The sequence below is a fragment of the Sander lucioperca genome, chromosome 1 (genome assembly GCF_008315115.2).
Source record: "Sander lucioperca isolate FBNREF2018 chromosome 1, SLUC_FBN_1.2, whole genome shotgun sequence".
NCBI classification, from domain to species: domain Eukaryota; kingdom Metazoa; phylum Chordata; class Actinopteri; order Perciformes; family Percidae; genus Sander; species Sander lucioperca.
Window position 1 is genome coordinate 20,618,328 of NC_050173.1, and position 16,921 is coordinate 20,635,248.

Sequence of the window (16,921 nt, forward strand, 5' to 3'; positions counted from 1 at the left end):
AGTTGACGAGCTAATAATTTGTGGGGTTTCTCTCCAAATTCAAAGTGTTTTTGTTTAATGAACAAAAAAGCTGATGTAATTTTCCTAGAGAGAAGTTGGTTGAGTTGATATTTTAGATTAGTTATTTCTCTATGCAGGTCAGGGGTGGGGTTTAAAGCGTTCTGTCGATCCAATTGTTGTATCCGTTCTTCAAGATGTTTACATTGAGTTACTTCTTTTTTCTTTTTGGCAGCTTCATATGAGATCACACATCCTCTTAAATAGGCTTTAAAAGCATCCCATAAAGTACACGATGTGACTTCAGGGGTATCATTAGTTTCAAAATAGTTTTATTTGAGCTTCAATGAATTCACAAAACCCCTTGTCAGTCAGTAATTGAGGGTTTAATCTCCAAGATCTGCTGGGTGGGTCCATGCCTTCCAAATATAAATTGAATGTTAATGGGCTGTGGTCTGAAATTGATAAGTATATAGTATGTTGAAAGAAAATCATAGTGTAGTCTGTAGAAAACGTCATAGTATAGTATGTCAAAAAAGTGATAAGACATTGTAGAGTATGTCGAAAAAGTCATAATATACTATGTCGAAAAAAGTGATAGTATAGTATGTGGTAGAAAGTGAAAAAAGTGATATAGTATGTTGAAAAAAGGTTAATGTGACCGATAGCTTGTCCTTTGTGCTTAGTAAGCTTGAGTATGAATCCCTTCCTCATCAAACTGGTGTATGTTGATTTTGTCACTGTTGCATGTCAACAATATACAGTGCCTTGCGAAAGTATTCGGCCCCCTTGAACTTTGACCTTTTGCCACATTTCAGGCTTCAAACATAAAGATATAAAAATGTAATTTTTTGTGAAGAATCAACAAGTGGGACACAATCATGAAGTGGAACAAAATTTATTGGATATTTCAAGCTTTTTTAACAAATAAAAAAACTGAAAAATTGGGCGTGCAAAATTATTCGGCCCCCTTAAGTTAATACTTTGTAGCGCCACCTTTTGCTGCGATTACAGCTGTAAGTTGCTTGGGGTATGTCTCTATCAGTTTTGCACATCGAGAGACTGAAATTTTTGCCCATTCCTCCTTGCAAAACAGCTCGAGCTCAGTGAGGTTGGATGGAGAGCGTTTGTAAACAGCAGTTTTCAGTTCTTTCCATAGATTCGATTGGATTCAGGTCTGGACTTTGACGTGGCCATTCTAACACCTGGATATGTTGATTTGTGAACCATTCCATTGTAGATTTTGCTTTAGGTATTGGATCATTGTCTTGTTGGAAGACAAATCTCCGTCCCAGTCTCAGGTCTTTTGCAGACGGCATCAGGTTTTCTTCCAGAATGGTCCTGTATTTGGCTCCATCCATCTTCCCGGTCCCTGCTGAAGAAAAGCAGGCCCAAACCATGACGCTGCCACCACCATGTTTGACAGTGGGGATGGTGTGTTCAGGGTGATGAGCTGTGTTGCTTTTACGCCAAACATAACATTTTGCATTGTTGCCAAAAAGTTTGATTTTGGTTTCATCTGACCAGAGCACCTTCTTCCACGTTTGGTGTGTCTCCCAGGTGGCTTGTGGCAAACTTTAAACGACACTTTTTATGGATATCTTTAAGAAATGGCTTTCTTCTTGCCACTCTTCCATAAAGGCCAGATTTGTGCAGTATACGACTGATTGTTGTCCTATGGACAGAGTCTCCCACCTCAGCTGTAGATCTCTGCAGTTCATCCAGAGTGATCATGGGCCTCTTGGCTGCATCTCTGATCAGTCTTCTCCTTGTATGAGCTGAAAGTTTAGAGGGACGGCCAGGTCTTCGTAGATTTGCAGTGGTCTGATACTCCTTCCATTTCAATATTACCGCTTGCACAGTGCTCCTTGGGATGTTTAAAGCTTGGGAAATATTTTTGTATCCAAATCCGGCTTTAAACTTCTCCACAACAGTATCTCGGACCTGCCTGGTGTGTTCCTTGTTCTTCATGATGCTCTCTGCGCTTTAAACGGACCTCTGAGACTATCACAGAGCAGGTGCATTTATACGGAGACTTGATTACACACAGGTGGATTCTATTTATCATCATTAGTCATTTAGGTCAACATTGGATCATTCAGAGATCCTCACTGAACCTCTGGAGAGTGTTTGCTGCACTGAAAGTAAAGGGGCTGAATAATTTTGCAAGCCCAATTTCAGTTTTTTATTTGTTAAAAAAGTTTGAAATATCCAATAAATTTCGTTCCACTTCATGATTGTGTCCCACTTGTTGTTGATTCTTCACAAAAAATTACATTTTTATATCTTTATGTTTGAAGCCTGAAATGTGGCAAAAGGTCGAAAAGTTCAAGGGGGCCGAATACTTTCGCAAGGCACTGTAAATGTCTGCATTCAAATCACTCTCTTTGCAACAATGTTATCACTTTCTCCCAGAGAAATATTAATGTTATCATTGTTTTAGTATAGTATGTTTAAAGAAAATCATAATGCAGTATGTAGAAAAAGTCATAGTATAGTATTTCGAAAAAAGTGATAAAAAGTCATAGAATAGTATGTGGAAAACAGTCATGGTATAGTATGTGGAAAAAATTTACATTGATGACAGATGGGCTGGCTGAGTGGTTAAGGTGATTGACAGAACATATGTTGTTCTTTGCTTGTGTGGGTTTGAATCCCCACTTTGTCAAGCCAGCTTACTTTATTCTGTCACGATTGCATACCAACAATATAACTGGCAGCATTCAAATCACTGTTTTTGCAACAATGTTATCAGTTTCTCCAGATAAATGCTCATTTTATCATTGTTTAGTATAGTATGTTGAAAGAAAATCATAGTGTTGTCTGTAGAAAATGTCATGGTATAGTATGTCGAAAACAGTGATAAGAAGTCATAGTAGAGTATGTCGAAGAAAGTGATCAAAAATAGTTATAATTAGTAGTATTTTGAAAAAAAGTGATAAAAAAGTGATGGTATAGTATGTTGAAAAACGTCATAGCGTGGTATATTGAAACAAGTGATAAAAATAGTCATAGTATAGTATGTTGAAAAAAGTCATAGTATAGTATGTTGAAAAAAGTTGTGAGCTAGTCAGACAAGGTGGCTGAGTGGTTAACGTGACTGACAGCTTGTCCTTTGTGTTTAGCAAGTGTGGGTACAAATCCTTTTCTCATCAAACTGGTGTACTTTTACTTTGTCACGGTTGCATGTCAAAAATATAAATGTCTGCTTTCAAATCACTCTCTTTGCAACAATGTTATCACTTTCTCCCAGAGACATGTTCATGTTATCATTGTTTTAGTATAGTATGTTTAAAGAAAATCATAGCGTAGTATGTAGAAAAAGTCATAGTATAGTATTTCGAAAAAAGTGATAAAAAGTCATTGAATAGTATGTGGAAAACAGTCATTATAGCATGTGGAAAAAATATATAATTGAGACAGACAGGCTGGCTGAGTGGTTAAGGTGATTGCCAGAACATCCATTGTTCTTTGCCTGCGTGGGTTTGAATTCCTTCCTTGTCGAACCAGTGTACTTTATTCTGTCACAGTTGCATACCAACAATATAACTGGCAGCGTTCAAATCACTCTCTATGCAACAATGTTATCTGTTTCTCCCAGATAAATGCTCATATTATAATTGTATGTTGAAAGAAAATCATAGTGTGGTCTGTAGAAAATGTCATAATATATTAAGTCGAAAAACGTGATAAGAAGACATAGTAGAGTATGTCGAAAAAGTCATAGTATAGTATGTCGAAAAAAGTGATAAAAAAAGCCATAGAATAGTATGTCGAAAAAAGTGATAAAAAAGACATAGTATATTATTTCGCAAAAAAGTGATAAAACGCCATAGTATAATATGTCGAAAAAAGTGATAAAACGCCATAGTATATTATGTCGAAAAAGTGATAAAAAAGCCATAGTATAGTATGTTGAAAAAAGTGATAAAACGCCATGGTATAGTGTTCTGGCTGAGTGGTTAAGGCAATGAGCTGCTAATCCATTGTGCTCTTCACGCGTGGGTTCGAATCCCATCCTCGTCGAACCACATGTGTTATACTGCAAATTACTTGTCAACAACATGACAAGCTGCATTAAGACAATTCCCTTTGCAACAATGTTATCAGTTTCTCCCTGAGAGATGCGCATTTTATATTTTTTTAAGTACAGTAGGTTGAAAAAAAAATCATAGTATAGTATATCTAAAAAGTCATGGTATAGTATGTCGAAAAAAGTGATAAAAAAGGTATAGTATAATATGTCGAAAAAAAGTCATAGTATAGTATGTCGAAAAACATAATAAAAAAAGCCATAGTATAGTATGTCGAAAAAAGTGATCAAAAAGACACAGTATAGTATGTCCAAAAAAATACTAAAAACGCCATAGTATACTATGTACTATATACTAAAAAAAGCCATAGTATAGTATGTTGAAAAAAGTGATAAAACGCCATAGTATATTATGTCGAAAAAGTGATAAAAAAGCCATAGTATAGTGTGTTGAAAAGGTGATAAAAAAACCATAGTGTAGCATTCTGCAGATGAGGTGGCCGAGTGGTTAAGGCCATCGCCTTGCTGTTAATCAATTGTGCTCTGCACACGTGGGTTTGAATCCCATCCTTGTCAAACCAGGTGTGTTATCCTGCAAATTACTTGTCAACAACATGACAGGCTGCATTAAGACAATTCCCTTTGCAACAATGTTATCAGTTTCTCCCTGAGAGATGCTCATTTTATATTTTTTTTAGTACAGTAGGTTGAAAAAAAAAAAATAGTATAGTATATCTAAAAAGTCATGGTATAGTATGTCGAAAAAAGTGATAAAAAAGGTATAGTATAGTATGTCGAAAAAAGTGATCAAAAAGACATAGTATAGTATGTCGAAAAACATAATAAAAAAAGCCATATTATAGTATGTCGAAAAAAATTATGAAAAAAGCCATAGTATAGTATGTCGAAAAAAGTCATAGTATAGTATTTTGCAAAAAAGTAATAAAACGCCATAGTATAGTATGTTGAAAAAAGTGATAAGAAGCCATGGTTTAGTATTCTGGCTGAGCGGTTTAGGTGATGAGCTGCTAATCCATTGTGCTCTGCATGCATGGTTTGGAATCCCATCCTCGTCGAACCAGGTGTGTTATACTGCAAATTACATGTCAACAACACGACAGGCTGCATTAAGACAATTCCCTTTGCAACAACTTTATCAGTTTCTCCCTGAGAGATGCTCATTTTATATTTTTTTTAGTACAGTAGGTTGAAAAAAAAAAAGTGATAGTATAGTATGTCGAAAAACATAATAAAAAATAGCCATAGTATAGTATGTCGAAAAAAGTGATGAAACAAAGCCATAGTATAGTGTGTTGAAAAAGTGATAAAAAAAAAAAAACCATAGTATACTATGTCAAAAAAGTACAAAAAAAGACAGTATACTATGTCCAAAAAAATACTAAAAACGCCATAGTATACTATGTTGAAAAAAGTGATAAAACACCATAGTATAGTATGTTGAAAAAAGTGATAAAAAAAGCCACAGAATAGTATGTCGAAAAAAGTGATAAAAAAGACATAGAATATTATTTCGCAAAAAAGTGATAAAACGCTATAGTATAGTATGTTGAAAAAAGTCATAGTATAGTATTTCACAAAAAAGTGATAAAACGCCATAGTATAGTATGTTGAAAAAAGTGACAAGAAGCCATAGTATAGAATTCTGCAAAAAAGTGATACAATAGTATAGCAAAAATTGATAAAACGCCATAGTATAGAAGTATAGTTTAACATGGCTGCAGACGAGGTGGCCGTGTGGTTAAGGCGGAGAACTGCTAATCCATTGTGCTCTGCATGTGTGGGTTCGAATCCCATCCTTGTTGAACCAGGTGTGTTATACTGCAAATTACTTGTCAACAACATGACAGGTTGCATTAAGACAATTCCCTTTGCAACAACGTTATCAGTTTCTCCCTGACAGATGGTCAATTTATGTATTTTTTAGTACAGTAGGTTGAAAAAAAAAATCATAGTATAGTATATCTAAAAAGTCATGGTATAGTATGTCGAAAAAAGTGATAAAAAAGACATAGCATAGTATGTCAAAAACAGTGATAAAACGTCATAGTATAGTATGTTGAAAAAAGTGATAAAAAAGACATAGCATAGTATGTCGAAAAACATAATAAAAAAAGCCTAGCTTAGTTATGTCGAAGAAAGCGATAATAAAAAGCCATAGTATAGTATGTTGGAAAAAATGATAAAAAAGCCATAGTATAGTATGTCGAAAAAAGTGATGAAACAAAGCCATAGTATAGTGTGTTGAAAAAGTAATAAAAAAAAAACTCCATAGTATAGTATGTCGAAAAAGTACAAAAAAAGACAGTATAGTATGTCCAAAAAAATACTAAAAACGCCATAGTATAGTATGTTGAAAAAAGTGATAAAACGCCATGGTATAGTATGTCAAAAAAAATTATAAAAAAAAAGTCATTGTACAGTATTTCGCAAAAAAGTGATAAAACGCCATAGTATAGTTTGTCGAAAAAACTGATAAAAAAGCCATAGAATAGTATGTCGAAAAAAGTGATAAAACGCCATAGTATAGTATGTCGAAAAAAGTGATGAAGAAAGTCATAGAATAGTATGTCGAAAGAAATCATAGTATAGTATGTTGAAGAAAGTGATAAAAAAGTCATAGTTAATATGTTGAAAAAAAGTGATAAAAAAGTCAAAGCATAGTATGTTGAAAAAAGTCATAGTATAGTATGTCGAAAAAAGTGATAAAAAAGTCATAGTATAGTGTGTTGAAAAAGTGATAAAATAGCCATAGAAGACTATGTCGAAAAAATTGATAAAACGTCATAGTATAGTATGTCGAAAAACATAATAAAAAAAGCCATAGTATAGTTATGTCGAAGAAAACGATAAAAAAAAGTCATAGTATAGTATGTCAAAAGAAGTCATAGTATAGTATGTTGAAAAAAGTCATAGTATATTATGTCGAAAAAAGTGATAAAAAGTCATACTATAGTATGTCAAAAGAAGTCATAGTATAGTATGTTGAAAAAAGTCATAGTATAGTATACGAGTATACGAATCCTTTCCTCATTGAACTATTGTACTTTTATTTTGTCATGGTTGCACATCAACAATATAAATGTCTGCATTCAAATCACTCTCTTTGCAACAATGTTATCAGGTTCTCCCAGAGAAAAGTTAATGTTATCATTGTTTTAGTATAGTATGTTTAAAGAAAATTATAGTGTAGTATGTAGAAAAAGTCATAGTATTGTATTTCGAAAAAAGTGATAAAAAATCATAGACTAGTATGTGGAAAACAGTCATTATAGCATGTGGAAAAAATGCATAATAGAGACAGACAGGCTGACTGAGTGGTTAAGGTGATTGCCAGAACATCTATTGTTCTTTGCCTGCGTGGGTTCGAATTCCTTCCTTGTCGAACCAGTGTACTTTATTCTGTCACAGTTGCATACCAACAATATAACTGGCAGCGTTCAAATCACTCTCTATGCAACAATGTTATTTGTTTCTCCCAGATAAATGCTCATATTATAATTGTATGTTGAAAGAAAATCATAGCGTAGTCTCTAGAAAACGTCATAATATATTAAGTCGAAAAACGTGATAAGAAGACATAGTAGAGTATGTCGAAAAAGTCATAGTATAGTATGTCGAAAAAAGTGATGAAGAAAGTCATAGAATAGTATGTCGAAAGAAATCATAGTATAGTATGTAGAAAAAAGTGATAAAAAAGTCATAGTATAGTATGTCGAAAGAAGTGACAAAAAAGTCACACGAGGTGGCTGAGTGGTTCAGGTGATTGACAGCTGATCCATTGTGTTTTGCTCACTTGAGATGGTATCCATTCTGTCATGGTTGTGTGTCAACAATATTACTGGCTGCATTCAAATCACTCTCTTTATAGTATGTCGAAAGAAAGTCATGAAGAAGTCATAGTATAGTATGTCGGAAAAAGTGATAAAAACGTCAAATTATAGTATGTGGAAAAAAAGAGACAAAAAAGTCATAGTATAGTATGTCGTAAGAAATCAGAGTATAGTATGTTGTAGAAAGTAATAAAAAAAGTCATAGTATATATTATTTCGAAAAAAAGTAATGAAAAAGTCAAAGAATAGTATGTAGAAAAAAAGAACTTCAACATGACATTTGAGTAGGTCAAAAAAAGTCAGAAAAGTCATAGTATAGTATGTTGAATAAAGTCGGACAAAAAAGTCATTGTGTAATATGTTGGGGAAAAAAAGGCATCATCATGACACTTCAAGGCCAAGGATTAAACCACCAACCTTCCAATTGATAGACATCTGCTCTACCACCTGAACCACAGTAATCATAGTGGAACGTTATGAAAAAAGTAATTGTATAGTATGTTGAAAAAGTCATAAAAAAGTCATAGTAAAGTATGTCGAAAAAAAGTAATAGTATAGCTGAAAAAAGTCATAAGTATGCCTAAAAAGTCAGAAAAAAGTCATCGTATAGTATGTTGAAAAAATGTATAGTCATAGTATAGTATGCCTAAAAAGTCAGAAAAAAGTCATCGTATAGTATGTCGAAAAAATGTATAGTTATAGTATAGCATGTCAAATAAAGTCGTGAAAAGTCATAGTATAGTATGTCGAAAAAATGTAGTTTAGTATAGCATGTCAAATAAAGTCGTGAAAAGTCATAGTATAGTATGTCAAATATGTCGTATAAAGTCATAGTATAGAATGTCAAAAAAGTTATAGTGTAATATGTCGAAAAAAGTCGACAAAGGTCATAGTATAGTATGTCGATAAAAGCCTGAAAAAATTCATAGTATAGTATGTCAAAAAAAGTCATAGTATAGCATGTCGAAAAATGTCGTACAAAGTCATAGAATAGTGTGTAAAAACACCTCATAGTATAGTATGTTGAAAAAAGGTGTAAAATCAAAATAGTATGTAAAAAAAAAAAAACTGATAGTATAGCGTGTCGGAAAAAAGTCTTAAAAAAGTCATAGTATAGTATGTCGATAATAGTCTGAAAAAAGTCATAGTATAGTATGTCACAAAAAGTCATAGTGTAATATGTTGAAAAAAGTCGACAAAGGTCATAGTATGTTGAAAAAAGCTGAAAAAGTCCTATGACTGATGTCGAAAAAAATTATAGTATAGTATGTCGAAAAAAGTCATAGTATAGTATGTTGAATAAAGTCGTGAAAAGTTAATGTATAGTATGTAAAAAAAAATGTAATTCATAGAATAGTATGTAAAAAAACATCATAGAATAGTATGTGGAAAAGAAGTCATAGTATAGTATGTTGAAAATCATAGAATCATAGAATAGTATGTCTAAATAAGCCATAAAAAAGTCATAGTATAGTAAATCATTGCTACTGGTTGCATGTCAACTAGTGGCACCTCACGAGTATTGTTTGAATTATGTCCGTCATCAATGTTAGCTAAAGTTAATTAACAATTTTGTTGGACAACTCTGCAGTTGTGGAAGAATGTTGAAGTGAGATGGAAAATGCCTTTTGTTTTGTGTGCACTTTTTCTGCATGGCCCTCATATGCTGGCTCCCTAAACTTACACTCAGTCATCAAACTCCCTGGTTTAGTTTTCTCTCTCTTTCTTCCTGAGACACCTTGCTGTAGATCAATAGCTCATCACAAGGCCCATTAGCAGAGAGGATGAATCTAATGGGGTTGTGAAATGAAGAGTTGGTTTAATCCAAAGCAGTAAAGCTGAATTCTAATTGTTAGTTGTAAAGAAGTAGAGAAGAATGGGTTTCAAATAAATTAACAAAAAAACACTGATTAATCCTTAACAGCTTTTGTGATTGACTTAAATTATAATTCACATATGTTCTTCTCAATGTGATTGCAGGGTCATCCATGTTTGAAGGAAAATGATAGCTGTGAGCAAGAAGGCTTTATTTTAATCAAAACAGAACTAGACTCCCATCTTTGCATCATACAACAAAATGTTTCATTTTGTTGTATGATGCCGGTAATCAGTCTTCTTCTGTTTTTTTTAGTGATGTTTTATTATCACTTATAAGAGCCATTAATACCAGAGTTTTAAAAAACAAGCTGATTGCTTTCCTGGACCCTGTGATGATTGTGAAGTAGAACAGGTGCCCAGTCATTACACTTCCTCACTCTCCATTGTCCTCTAGTTAAAGATAATCAATGTTCTTATGAACATGAATCCCTTAAGTGTTTCACTGCCCATGTTGAGTGCTTTCATTAATCACTAGACAAACCATACCTTGGTGGGATTCACGGTCCTCTAAATAAATTTTGGTAACAGCAGTAAAACCAAAAACTTCATTATGTGTAAAAATGAGAGATTTTACAGCAGCATAAGAGGCAATAATAGGCGCAACTCCCTCTGTCTTGTTTTCTCTCTTGCCTGTATCCATCTCCCCCACCGCCTCTCCTTTTTCTATCGACTTCTCTCTTTCTCTAACTTTCTTTTCTCTCTCATCTCCTCCCTTCCTGTGGCCCATGAAGAGCTTCATTTGTCATCCAGCAGGTGATGAGTGCAATGTTTTTCACCATGACCTCTACCCTGCCTCTAATGAGATATCAGCTATTCTACTACATGCTCCCACAACCAAGACCAAGATCATGGGTCAAATAATATTTGAAAACACTTTTTCAGTTAGTTTAAGCCTTCTTAGGTGCCAGATGTGATGGATTTTCCACATGGGAAACTGTAAAGAACGGTAAACATTTAAGGCTGTCACCCAGACAATAAAGCATATAAAGGACAATTAGTTTGCATGTCTAAGTTGACAACTTACATACACTAACACTAAGAATGACACTAGGAACCAATTATGCAAATACTGCTTATTCAGGTTTGATACAGTCACACAAAAGAGTTATGAAATAGCAGTTACATTAGTCAGAGAATATTGATATTCACCAGCTACTCTTCACACATATTACATCTCCTGTCCCCTGCCATCAGTGTCTGGAAATAGGTCAAAAAACACTTCACAGTCAATGATGCATGTCATGTCTTTTGTTTAAATTCTTAGATAACCTGTCACCGTCAGTCATCATGGTGAAAATAAAAAGCATACCAGCTGGATAGCAGTGCATTGAGGAAATTAAAAAGCTTTTTTTTTTGTACTGGCCACATTATATGTCGGTGAGAACTTTTAAACATTCAAAGACTTTCTAATAAGGACTACAGGTGCACATTTATACCAAATCGGTTTTTACCAACCGACAAGAGACAAAGAAAGCACAGAGACTAAATACACAAGGTAACACAAGGTAACACAGGTAGTAATGAGAGACAGGCGACATGAGGGCTGATGAACAGGTGGAACACATCAGGGCAGGGCAGACAATCACAGAGGCAGGAAAACACAAGGCAGGAAGTAACACAAGACATGACGCATGAGAAACAGACACTAGAAAGTAAAACAGGAACTGAAGCATGAAACATACACATGGATGGAACAGGGTAAAACACAACAGAGAATACAGGAACACATGAGACAGTAAACAACAAGGAAACAGGGAATGAATTACTAAAATAAACAGGACAAATCACAACAGAAAACCACAACCATGACACTGAGGGACATATCTGGCTCTTTAGCTGCTAAATGCTCCACAATGTTCACCAGCTAGTCTCTAACTGTGTCTTGTTCGGGATTAAGGGAGGAGTTGAGAGGTGACTCCTTGAAATATCAAATGACATCACATTTGCAGGCTCAAATAAACAAAGAGCATTAAGTATGTAATCAGGTATTATTCACCACTGGCAAAAAGCAGGATTTAGTTACAGCCGAGCGCTGTAAGTATACAATATGCTTTGTTTGGACAAGAACTGGCAGGGCCACAGCACATATTCCCACACCTTGACACAGGACTAGAATTTACAGGCTTTACTGTGGGGGCCTTAAACAGTTGGCTCCACCTGGTAACACCCTTTGTAAGATGAAAGCAAAGAGTTCCCATCTCAAATACGTTTATAAGCTTTCTTGTTGAGAGTTAGATGAGAAGATTGATACCACTCTCGTATGTACACTAAATAGGAAACAACGGCCAGCAGCAGTAGCTCAGTATAAAGACTGGAAACAGAGGAAACAGCAAGCTTGGCTCTGTCGAACAAAATCTCTTCTAACTCTTATTAAGAAAGCATATTAACATATGTCAAACTAAATGTTAAACTATTCCTTTAAATTACATTTGATTGAATGTTTTGAATTACATACATTCTTTTCAGCCTACATTACTTCAGACTACCACTTATTGCTCATTGCACAGTGTTAGTGATTTAACTTCCAATTAGATGTCTTTTTAATATTCCTGCGAGCTCACCTTCATGTTTTGTTTTAAGGGACTACAGAGCGGGAAAACACTGACATAACCTGGAATTTTAGTTACACGAGCCTTGGAGGTTAACTTCTACCATTTATTGGGGTAAGAGAAAAAAAAAAACATACTGATTCATCACTCCTGTCCACATTTTTGTGACTCTTAAATTGATTTTTGTATATTTGCACATCATACTACGTCAAATATGTTAACAGTGTTATGATTTGTTGCCTTTGTATGTATTATGGACACTAATTTGAACTGCAAGTGACAGGTTTGACACTGAAACTCTGCCATGTAACACCGATTCTGCTGTTCAGATTAAACTAGTTGACCAACTGTTTTCTATCAGTGACACCTGCTACATTACATCATTATGCTGATTGAATATAGGTCAAGGGAGCTGCCCAGATGACATTCAATCATTGAACAAATGTGTTTAGAATGAGGAGTTCAGTGGTTCAGATAGTGCTGCTATTCTTCCTGTGGTCAGGGATGTGAGAGGCATGGTGCACGGCCTGGGCACCATGGTGGTGAAGCAGAGGGTAGAGCTGAGGAGCCTGGAGACCAGCGTGAGACACACCTAAGATCAGGTGAAGAGAGGAATAAAGTTTTGATTCCAACAACTGAACTAGGGAACATGTCGAAGGAGGTGGAGAAGCAGAGAGCAGAGCAGGTGGTCGCCAAAAACAAGATGACTTAGCTGAAGAGGGAAAACACAGGTACAAATATTTTTTATTTTTATTTCAGTATATTTACATAAGGATTCTACTGTATGACTGTCAAACGTAAAAGTACATAAGAAAGGTTGAGGGAAAATCTCATACACTCTGCGGCAAACATTATAAACAGATGACTCACAACAGCTCTGACGAATAGATTCTTCTTCTCGGGATGACAATAAAAGGGACCCTGACTGTGTGATTCTCAGGCTTATGGACACATTTCCTGCTTCATAACTGTCAGCTCTGCTGTGAAATAAGTCATTTGGATGTAAAAGCTTCCACATAGTCAATATTTTGGTTTGTTTGATTTAAAGCAATCCATTTTTATGACTATCGCTGTTCATTCTGTCGAATATTGATTTGAATGTTTTATTTTCAGGAATAAATTGATTTAGCTCAAGGCTAAACTGAATATTTTCATTTGATTTGTTATGGTAGTATCTACAATAACTTGGAGATTGTTGGATTGATGGCTTAAATGTGTATTAGCAGCTTATGCTTTTCTTACTTCTAGTGCTCTCAACAGAACTGGCAGGTGTTGCACAGAGTGGCAGCCAGTGAGAAAGACCTTTCAGAGCAGAGAAGTGGCCACTCTAAGAGGAGTGGCTAAGTACCATCGAGACTCAAGTTGTACTGATACCCAAAATGATCCTATATTTTGACTGGACCCAACCCAAAACTTTATTCTAGTGTGGCTTGTGTCAGATGACTGAGCCATGACGGTTCAGGTTAATGATTTTATAAAAGAGCATCTAAAATTTATATGAGTCTTGATGCTTAATTAATGGCACCAATGGGAGTTGAATTTAAAGTAGAATTGAATTAAATATACGCTCATTTAAAAGCTTTCTTTAACATACAAAGTCCTTCACACAGAACGAGGAAGCAGCACCAGTTACTGGAACCAGCTAACTTAAAATACATGAATGTGGGATTGATATATTTTACTCTTACAAAACATCATAAACTACTACTTCTACAAATAATATAATAGTCATTGTACTTTACTTTTTGTTCTTCACTGTACTACAAATAAGATGATAAAAAAAATGTCTCTGTCTGCACATTTAGAACAAGAAACCAGATTAAATGCGCTGGACATCAGAATGACAGCCAATGAAAAAGAAGCAAAGGAGCAGAAGGTGGAAGAAGAGACTCTAAGAGCGGAGCTGAACAGCACCATGACTGAACTGCAGCTCCACAACAATGACACAGAGCTACTGCAGAAAGAGACTGAGGGTAACATAGATGAATGACTTTAAATTAAAAGGTTATAAATCATTTTTTTGTAAAGCCACATAAGATAAATGTAACTAATAATGTCTGTGTCACAATGTTTAAAGACCATTTTTAAGCCTAATTTATAAAACCATAGTGTTCCCATTTTAAAAATGTAAAAAAATTGAATGCAGGACTTTCTACTTGTAATGGAGTATTTTTATAGTTTGGTATTGATACTTTTACATAGGTAAATTATTTAAATTCTTCTATTACTGTCTGAGGCTACAGCTATACTACTATGTTTTCATTTTTAAGTGGCGTTTTGAGACAAAAACGATCACTGTCCACACAAGAGTTTTAGCTTTATAGCAGAACTAATCTCCGTCCATATAAACACGTCTGACAACGCATATCACATGACCATTCACATACACTAGATGGCATGTAGATAAGGCAATAATAATACTCCTCAGGTGACAAATGATTAGGAATTTTAAATAAATAAATATTATAGCTCTGTTTTGAAAAATTCCGAACATCATTTTAATCAAATTGCTGTTGAAAACAATGTGATTACAGGTCTGAGTTGGTTCATTAGTACACTGGTATTTGCCACCAACATTGCAGTTTGAGAGACACCTTCCCGCTATTGATAAGACCGCTTTACCATACACCATAGCAGTCATCAATAGCCCCTGTGAGTGAATCTAGCGCTGACAGAGCCCTTCTGTTCTGAAAGGTCTCCCTCTGCACAGATACAGAGGAAGCGGAGCAGCGCCAGAGCAGCTGGGCATGCTGAGGAGAATCAGGGCTTGTGGGGAAGCTGGCAGGGAAAGATGGAGGAGACATAGTGGGTAATTGGAGCACAGCGATATCCGCCATCTTGGCTCGTTACCTAAATAACAGCTTTGATTGAGGTGAATAGGCCCATAAAGGGTTGTGGTGGAGCTGATAAACTTCAGTGTGGCTTGGCTGGTGTTGCGAGGCTCTTGGCATCCATGAGGGCTCTTGGCTTCCTGCAGCTGAGACCTGGATCAGTGGGACGGGCACCTGGGATTCCAGATGTCTCGGGGTGGAATCTATGGTGGCATCTCTCAACTGGCATTAGTGCTTACGGTGACATTCATCCTTCACTCTGGCATGACGGAACTGGCAGCGTCGAGCCAGCTTCCTATCTACCCACACATATCTGTCTGAGTGAGCGCTGCTGGAAGCTGTGCTTCCTTCTGTCTGTGATGAAGAAAAAAACAAAGTTTTTGTGCAAGAAACTAGGACTGATGAGCTATCTGGAAACTTGGAAAGTTACACAGGCAAAAGATGCTAATGTGATGAGTATAGATTCCAAATATGAGAAAAAAACACATTTTCCTAGATCACTGAAATGAAAAATATTTATCCTTAAGCGTGGCAGCAAGGGCGTTGCGGAGATTAGAGCTGCTTTGAAAAATTTCTCTCATCTGTTTGCTTTGAATATGTAGTAATGATAATCTGGACTGAGGCTGCATTAAGGAATGTTTGCTTCAAAATATACAAGTGTGGAGAAAATTACACTTTAGGGAATTCTCTAATGCATTGTGGGATAGTTAAAGAATCTTCTGTCTGAGTCGGTCTATTTACAGCCTCAAAGTAACAACAAATAAAGTGGCAGATCCACAGAGCTTCACCTTGGCCTCAGGTGGAAACAGATACAGAGTGAGTGTTAGGTAAGCTACAATTCGGTGCTCTGCTTTGAAGGAATATCTCATTTAAAAGGTCTGTATGTCTGTAAGTGTGCACAGATGACCGCGTACTAACTGTAACATTACTGCGCAAGGATTCCACTGTATGACAGGCGTCTGTAATCACTGTTATGTTCCTACTTCAAAAACAAAACACATTTCATGACAGCTCATAAATTGTTCAGTAGTCTTCAGTCTTCCCTGGGGTTGTTTAGTCAACATCTACATCCATCACTTCTCAAAGCTCATACAAACATATCGCAACAGCATAGATTTATCATTGGGTTTTCCCCTGAAAGCATTTTTTCAGAGCTGCGCTGCCTGTATGGGGTCTCGTCCCAGACTCAGCTATAACTTCTTCTGATTCACCCCACAACAAATGACAGAATGGTTTTGGCTGGATTAACCACTGGCACTGAATAACAACAGCAGCTGCAGTTGACACTTACATCATTTTTGGGGCATTTGTATATATTCCGGCTGATATTACAGGGTGGTGGATCTGCTCAGGAAGGTGCTGAAAGCCCAGTCTAAAGCACAGTGATCCAGGTGAATGAGAGAAAATCTGGTCTCGAGAGGAAAAGAGGTGTTTAATGGGATGTTCACGCTCTGTTACCTGCCTGACAGGAACAATCTCACTCACTCACCTTGTTTGCCACTCAGTGGCCTCTGTATACAGGCTGCTAATTAACAGAGCTCCTGAATGCTTCATGAGCAGAATGGTTACTTGCACGGAGAAGCCTGGCTCATATTGGGGGAAAGCTATTTATATTAAACGCATTTTATATTCAAATCACATCACAATGGTATCAGTCAAACAAGTATTCAGAAAATTGTGGTAGCAGAGCTTTCATACTCCATATGATATGTTCATTGGTCAATATTTTCGTCAATATTGCCATATAGTAGAGATTATATTTGGAGTCTTTAGTAGTACTTG